The 9,158-nt window shown below is 26.8% G+C and overlaps 1 long non-coding RNA gene across 1 annotated transcript; it reads right to left on the bottom strand.

Moving 5' to 3' along the window:
- Positions 1 to 2,449: 2,449 nt before the first annotated feature.
- Positions 2,450 to 4,378, bottom strand: LOC129309138 (uncharacterized). The gene is made up of 3 exons (XR_008592845.1): positions 4,229 to 4,378; positions 3,591 to 3,701; positions 2,450 to 2,929 (listed from the first exon to the last, which is right to left on the bottom strand). It is a non-coding gene; the product is annotated as an uncharacterized LOC129309138 (long non-coding RNA).
- Between the last annotated feature and the right edge of the window lie 4,780 nt (positions 4,379 to 9,158).

The raw sequence follows: 9,158 nt of genomic DNA, 5'->3' as shown, positions 1-9,158 counted from the left end.
GAGTTAAAGTGAGAAAATTTCACGTTTAGGCTTCTCTTGCTCTGTGTACATGTGAACTAGTGATTAAAGTGGAAAAACTTGGCTCCCCTATTGCTATCTGTGACTGTACATGGGTGATTGAAAAAAAAATTATTACGCATGCCTTTTATTGATGTTGGCTGTGCTATTATAGGATGGAGAAGATTCAAATTTAAATTGGAAGTTCATTCTAAAGTTTGATAAATATATATATATATATATGTGTGTGTGGGTCATAATTTTTGGCGCTAAATAAATCTAATTTGGATTGAATATGGTTAAAGAAACTATTAAGGAAAGATAGGAAGAGAGTAGCTTGGATATATAACTTAAATAACTAGAATTTATGCACCTAAAGTAATTGGTCCAAAACTTATGAGAAAATTTTTACCTCAAGAATGAGGAAGGTTATAAGTATGAAGGATAATGTTTGTGGGAGAAGTATGTTAGTATGGAAGCTATGGAATTATGAATTGGTGGTTTTGACTAAAACAAATTAGTGGGGATTAGTGATATTAATGATAACACTTGAATCAACTCTAAATATGAAACTAGTTTTGGAATTTTAGATGATGGTGGTTGATTTAGAATTATGTTAAAAAAATTTATTTATTTATATCATGATAAGGTGTGAGGAAGAACGAGACCCTAACTAGAATTAAAGGAAAGGATATTTTTGAGAATTTGAAGCTCTGACGAGTAAGGGAATAGCATGCCATTTAATTTATTTTAATAGACTTTTACTAAAATATTTTATTCTTATGAATTACATTAATTTTGAAAATTATGAAATATTAATGAAGGACAAATGAGTTATAATACGTGCATTTACTTATTTTCAAAAGTATATTTTCAAGATTGATGAAAACATTTTTGTATGGTTGTTATTTGAAATGTATTGGCTATCCAATTACTGCAAGCTTGGTATATTAGCTATAAAGTATGATTTTCACAAATTTTGAGAATTGAAACAATTCATGCAAGTTTAGCATTGAGAATGGTAATTTTGTTACAGCAGTAATTATTCTTCTCGCATGTTTGAAATGTGATTTTTTAAGAGGAATCTAAATAGAACAGTGCTACTAACGGTATTTCCATTAGCCCGTAGCACTGTGGTTAAACACTACTAATTTGTCTTGTGAGCTTTATTCTCACGTTTGGTATTCGTGGGCTTTGTACTCACGTTTGATTCCATGGCTTGAACCATGTTTGGTCATTTACCCTCATGGACTATATGTCCACGTTTGTTTTTCATAGCTTCGATTGCATTTGGTTACTTACCTTTATAGACTGTGTGTCCATATTTGTTCTCGTGGCATAAGCTACGTTTGGTTATTTACCCTTATGGACTGTGTGTCCTTATTTGTTACCTGTTCTGTTGAGTTTTCAAAATTTAAATGTTGACTAATATGTGTTTTCGAAATTTACATAATTTTGGCTAACAATTATACCACTCTAATTTATATGTGAGTAAATTATTTTTCTTTAAGCATGATAACATAAATTGTTTTTAATTTACTCTCATTTTACAATTATGGTTATAACTTACAGACTTATAAATTTGTTTTGTTGAATTATTTTTAATTAGTTTACACCATTATTAGAGTTTATTGATTTAAATTTTAAAAATTTTACTTTGGGAATGCTATTCACTGAAAAAACTTATTTTGGCCTCAGATTTTTAGCTGACGTTGATCCCATTATCAACCTCTAAAGGGCAATATAGCTACATTAAGTGGAAATTTTGATTGGTACTGTTGCTTTTAATGTAAATATATAAGTCACATGTATTTTGATTTAAAAGAAAGATTAGTGATGCATGTAGATTATTGTTAGGATTTTATTTTGATTTGTATATTGGTTGCTGGCTAGAGGGAGCTACGCTCCCGATTTATACTATTATCTGTAAAATTTTTCTGTTATAGAATTTTCAAGAGATCCTAATTACAGGGGAGGTTTTGTTGAAATTTCTACAAAAACATTGAAGTCTTATGATAAGTAATATTAAAAGTGTTATAAATTTTATATAATCTAATTTTTTTTGAAAAAATGGATTGAATTTTCATGTTAAGGCTTACAAGAATACGCGATGTAGTTTGCGCCCGTATCAGTCACCCTCTATTTTCAAGGTGTGACACTTGGTTACATTAATGCTCTTCAAATTCATCTCCACCTCTCCTTATCGAACATCTAATAATAATAATAGACATTTTAAACATTAGAAAAAGTTCAAAGAAACAAAAATTGCTTAACAATAAGCCTATATTACTCAACCCTATGCTTGAATAAATATGTAAAGACTAATGAAAAAAGGCATTGCATGAGTGTGAACATATTACAATTTGAAGAACACACACACAGACACGTATAAAATTGAAAATGAATGTATGATGTCAAATAACTATTGATATACCTTTGGTATGTCATTGATTTTGGTAACAAAAGATTAACAAGCGATTATGAGAATTCAATAAAGAATCTACCATGAGTCCTACATTGGCAAGCCTCACAAGTGAAGTGAGCTTAGTGTGAGAGGCTCTTTAACCCAACAACCTAGTCTTTTGGTATAGGTTTTCTCTTTGAATTTGTACTCATGACAGCATCTAGATTATCTCCACACTCAACGCCAACATAAATTATATTAGGCTTCACGATCTCACCAGTTAGCTTACATTGTCACAAACATCAAAACCATAGACTTGTGGGTTCGTAATAGACTGGAAACATGGTGCCAGCCATGACTGCAAGACTAGCCATCGAAAGCACCCGTAGATGCATGTTCTGGCTTGACATCATATATGAATGGACAGGATTTTGTTGCCTCGTCAGAAGTCATTTTTGCTAGCAATAGAGGGTGGTTAATGTTTTAGGTTAGGCTGCATCAGGAACCCTTGGATAAGATTGAATAAACCTAAAAAACACACATTTTAGTGATAAGAACATATTTGAAAAGTATAAGTAACTTAAAAGTGTATAGTATTAGATGTATGATGGTCCCACATCGAGTAATAAGATAATTAATTACAACTATATAAGTGTGCAGTGAGTCCTCCAAAGCAGCTAAAGTTAATTTAGTGTAAATGAAGAGTCGTAGTATGTGATTAATATAAAATGCTAACAATTAGTTTGCTATAACCCATTAACTCAACAGATTGAGTAATCAACAGACTGCGTAAACTCTACCAAGTACTGGTTTCCCCTACAAAATTAGTCATTCCACTTAGAACTGACAAGGCCCAACTTATTTCTATTAAATTAAAAAAATCATTATTGTTTATTAAATAATATCATGAACTTAACAAAGCTAGGAAATTAATTGGATTGTTTACTTGAACCTCTTTTGCTTGTCTTTGTCCATTGCCGCTTAGGTCTTCAACAAAAGGGATGTTTATCTAATTTTATAAATTTATTTTGTTAAATAATAATCAGATTAATATAACCACAATATTTGTTGTATGTGCTTGTAGCGTGGAAATGATTTATCTAATTAGCTTATATTGTCAATAAAATATTATAATGGTTTAACCATATATATGATCATATATATATAGTTAAAATACACATAAATGTACCTTTGGTATATCGTTGATTTAGTAGGCATAGATCAACACACGCCATGATGCTGAATGATATTTTTATCCTCTTCATCTTCATCATCATTGTATGCTTTGTCAGACTTCATGCTTAACAATGAGTGTGAAAACAAATACCAACACAGTCAATAGGTTTTTTTCCTTAAATCAAGCCAACCATAAATGAAGATAAAACACTAAGCAAACGAAAAGATTAGTGCACAAACAAGACAAAACCTTTTATAACAAAATCAGAAAGACTTTAAGTGAAAAACCAACAACTTTAAGGGAAAAAATATTCTTATTTTGTTTATAAAAATTGTTGAAATTAATTTAGCCCACCACTCTGGCGAAAATTTTCATTTTTTTAGCCCCTAAATGCTGGTTTCTAGTCAATTGTTATAAGCCAATCGATAAAACCTAATGCCAACAACCGATCATCACCCAAAGTAACTTAAATCAAAGAGCAAAAGCACACCACCAAAATTTCAAAGAGGAAACTTAGATCATAACCATAGTCGCCATGGACATCGAATCACAAGCATGCAAAATCCACACCTTGAATTTACCAACCACAAATAGTTTCATACTAAATCTAAATAAAATCACAATATTTGATGAGTTTAAGTGAAACATACCTCCACCGCAACACAAGGAAGCCAGATCTGAGTGATTCACCACGAGATTGCAAATCGAAGAGATGATCCATCACCATCCAAACACTCTCATTAGCTGGAAAACACATGCGCCTAGCTCAAACCCTCTCACGATCAGAGCATAGGGCAGAGGGTAACCTAGATCCACCGACAAAAAACGCAAGACAAACAACAAGCTCTCTCTTACAATAAGAGAGAAATAAAAGGGGACCCGGCCCTTTGCCACACATACTATTGATTTAATACTATCTTTTTCTCAAGAGAATTTTATCAATAACATGTAAATAAACTTGTACAAGAAATGTGTGCCTCTGCACGTGCGAGTGTGTGAATAGGTGATCGTATGTCTGTGTGTGTGGGTGACAACGAGAGAAAGAGAGAGAATAAGTTTAGGTATAGGTCTTTTTATAATCATTAATTATTAATTATAGAGTATAATTTAAATTTTCAGATATATATAATCATTATATATATAAAAGTAGGGTTAAAGGCTATAAGAAAATGCCACGTGTTTTTTTTTTTTAATTTGCTTGCAATTCTATGTTTTGAGATGTCTTTTTTATAATTCTATGCTTTGGAGTTAAGTTTGGGATTAGGTTTAAGATCATTTATTATTTTTAATATATATAAAATATATTATTTAGGTTTGGAGTTAGGTGTGGGATGAATTATTAATTTTTAAGTGTATATAAAAATTATTTTTACCTATTTGAAATTAAAATATGAGCATATTTGAATTCAAATTAATATATATCTATTTAAAGTTTTCATCCACCATAAGGATATGCAAAAATCTAGATTCATATAATTGAGTGTATACACACATATAAATATCCTGAAAATTTTTGAAGCTAGGTTCTTTTTATATATACAGTAAAGAATTCTCATTATTTTAGAAAATTTCAACCTATTCAAAAGATGTTTCGAAAATTAAGCTTCATAAATGGATTGGTTAGAAAAAAAGACTGTATATTTAAAAAGGATTATTATTTTTTATATTTATTTAAATTTTAAAATTATATAGTTAATTATGCAAAGTTTAAAGTTTATATATCAATCATATCATAAATTTGAATAAGAAGTTATTGCTCTATTCGTGTGATGTTCGAAAATTTTGATCATATTATAAAGTAATATATCTATATATTCAAAATTCAAAACGATATTTAGCTAAGGGAAAAATAGATATTTTTAAATATAAAATAATTTATATGTAAAATAAATGAGTGATTACTGGTGGTATATATTTTATTTTCCTTTAACTATATTTATCTATTCAAAATTCAAGTCAAATCATATGAAAAGGAGTAATCAAATTATTTTCCATATTCATACAATAATAAAATTATATTTTGTTTATATTTTGACAGGTCCAGTTTGAAAAATAAAAATTATAATACACACACACACGTATAGAGTAAATGAGAGGTTACCTATTTATTATATTTTCTTTTATTTGAAATTCAAAATAATTTTTTATATTAAGAGTATAAATTGATTACTCGATTTTCAATTTCAATATATATATATATATATATATTAATTATCCCCCTTGATTAATCAATTATTTTGTTAAGATTTTAATGATCCTGGTTGATTGAAATTTCAAAATTTAAAATTCCCCCCAACACCAGCTAGATACTAATTATAAATAGAGTGGCTCGGATACATATTCATTCATCAATTTTGGTTTTGGTTCTTATATTTCATCCATTTTTGAGACCATTATATATTTAGATGTCTCATTATTCTTTTTTGTCTTTTAATTAATTTATATGAGCATTAATTATTTTCTATTTTGTTAGCTTGAGTTGTTTGTTTTAATAATGTTACTTGTGCTATCAATCCCAATGTGACTAGCATCTCATAGTTTAAGTGATTCATCCTTGAAATATGTCTGAATGAACCTTATGAAATAATTCAACATGTTTTGAATTAGTTTTAGAAGATACGAATGTAAGTTTTTGTGTCTATTCTCTTCTTTAAAGTGATATCAAATTTTACTATTTTATTTTTATCTTATAGTTATACATCTTCTATATAGGTAATCAAATTTTTATAATTTTTTGAAAGTAATTTCTCAAACATTTCGTTCAGAGGTTATAAGAAAGAAGTATATAATTAGTAAACTCTGAATTCATAATTTGCAAATGTTTTGAAACTTTCATTTATACACACACATACACCCCATAGAAACAAACATGAAAGCTTCTAAGCTTCTTCTTTCTCAATCTTTCATCACCCCTACAACTCAATGTTCACAATCCTAGACAAAACACCATCCACAACAATCATTGCATCATAGTCCTTCTCATCTTATTCTTGTCTCTAGCTTGAAGGCGTTTAAGCATTCCCTTGATGCGAGCAATAATTGACTCAACATATAGATGAAGACTTATTATCAAAAATATGTTCATTTCTCCTTTTCACAATAGCCAACAAATAACCACAAAAAACTCCTTCCATTTCTGCTCATTTCTTCAAGCATTATTCTTCAGATTCCACTCACATCAAGCCTTCAAAGGAGATCAAAAAATTAATTAATCTTAACTGTAGAAGGATACTAGACCATACTTTTTCAATGTAACATTACCTTTATGTAGTTAATTGCAAATAAAATCAAGAAAAATATTATAAATTAAAAAATATTTAGTTACTTTGAATTCATGATTAATCGATTGAATAAATGTTAAGTCCTTATTTTGTTCAGTTTCTACTTCTTTTTGTTTTTCTTTTGCAAAAAAGAAAATAAAGGAGAGATTTGCATGTTATCAAACAATTATAGTTGTTCATATTTAATAATATTTTATATTTTTATCATACCCATTATATAGCGTTTTATTTGGGGTAATAAGAACAGAAAAAACTGTTTTTGGGGTGCAATTCTATGATTCCTATCGAAATTAAAAAAAATTCCAGTTAAATTTTGAATATATGCTAAATTATAATCAATTCATTATTTCAAATTATATTAAAAAAATACATTTCAATAAAAATATTTTAATTTTAATATAAAGATCAATGATAAATATTTCAATAATTTCTAACTTAATTATAATATAAATATAAATAATTTTAATAATAATTTAAATGTATTGTAATTTTCAAAATATAGACAATAAAATTTTAATAGACAATCATATCAATATTATCCGTGTCTAAGTTAAATAATTTATTCTTTGGATATTGAATCTTCGTCTTCCATCATGTTACTGGAGGAAATGAATGATAAATTAGAGCAAGTTAATAAGGATATAATGTAAATTATGAAATTAATGAAAAAATTTTAAAAATAAAAAATAAAATATTATAAAAAATTAGGATATATTTGATACAGGCATATTTAAAAAAAAATTTGACCCGTGCATCACTTAATTATGTACTTCAAGATGTCTTTTTTGTAATTTTATACTTCATGAGATAAGTTTAGTTGTTAATTTGTGGGTACATTTTTATTATTTTTTAATTATTTATATATATAAACTAAAAAGTGATTAATGTATAATATAACTTCAATCTTTTAGATTCAAATCCACTTACTTGGATATTATTATAAGCTCCTAATAGAACATAATATGCTATCGACTTATTTTACATAATTATGAAATATTGTCATTTGAATTGCAAATATTTAAATTTTGGATGAAGTTTTAATAAGATCTAATAAGTATAATTATTTATGCTAAATAAAATCAAATTTCAATATTTATGCATGCTACTTTCAATTTAAAATTGGTAGCTTATTAACTCCATAACCACATAATCAAAATAAAATACTTAGAATAATTTTTTAATCAATCATATAATCTCCAACTCAATTTAAAATTAATCAAAAGTTAAACTTTTATTTTATCATCTTTTAATCTATCCCAATAAACCTTGAATGTTTCAAATTAAAAATACAATTATTTAAACAGAAAATAGAAATAACATCATTTAATTAAATAATATAAACGTATCCTTGAAATTTAAATATCGAGACGGAATTCATAATGTTGTTATCAACTCAAACACCAACCCGAATTTATTTTATATCATTAATCTGAAATATAAAAAATCATGTTTTTAATAATTAAGAAATAATATATTAGTTCAAATGTTCACAAAGTAACAACATTTAAAAAAGTTGTAAGATTAGACAATTCTAATATAATGTCATATATCTAATATCTATATAATGTATAGTTGTATACTATAATGCATAGAAGTAAAAAAGCATATATTTTTTATATATCAATTTGATTTTATACTTTACGCTTTTTATATTTCACTTATATATAATTTTTCAATATTCTTCAATTTTTATTTTTCCTTTTCGCTCAATACGTGTTAGCTTAACATTTTTAATAAAAATTTGTGAGCCTTGCCTAATTATTCACAAATTTTTCATCTAGCACACATAGATTGAAATACTTTCTCCATTTTAAATTATAAGATAATTTGAGATAAAATTACATATATCAATAAAACACAATAATAACATCTTATAAACTTATTTTTTCAAAACAAAATTATAAAGTTCTAAAAATACCCTGCACACTTAATTATTACTCTACAATATCATTTTAATTCTTTCTCTACCTAAAAGATAATATTAGAAAAATATAATTAATGAAACCTTATTTTTTTCAAATTCTCTTATATTTTGGAACAAAAAATTCCTCCAGCTTTATTTTATAATTTGGAATGGATGAAGCATATAATTTATTTAAAAAAAGTAGCATGAAATTTAGTTGGTAAAAAAAAGTGACATGAATTTCCATCTATCACTAATTATACTTTTCTCTTTTTTTAAAAGATATTTCTTTATTCACTATATAAAATTTGACAAATAACTTAGCAAGTTATTTATGACATTAATGGTATGGATTGTTATATACTTTCATTACATATATTTTATATATTTTTTTGG

This window comes from Prosopis cineraria, unplaced genomic scaffold (assembly GCF_029017545.1).
Source record: "Prosopis cineraria cultivar Desert tree isolate PC_DT_omini unplaced genomic scaffold, ASM2901754v1 PC1, whole genome shotgun sequence".
Classification (NCBI taxonomy): domain Eukaryota; kingdom Viridiplantae; phylum Streptophyta; class Magnoliopsida; order Fabales; family Fabaceae; genus Prosopis; species Prosopis cineraria.
The sequence above is the reverse complement of the archived record's forward strand: the minus strand, read 5'-3'. Positions and strand labels throughout refer to the sequence as shown.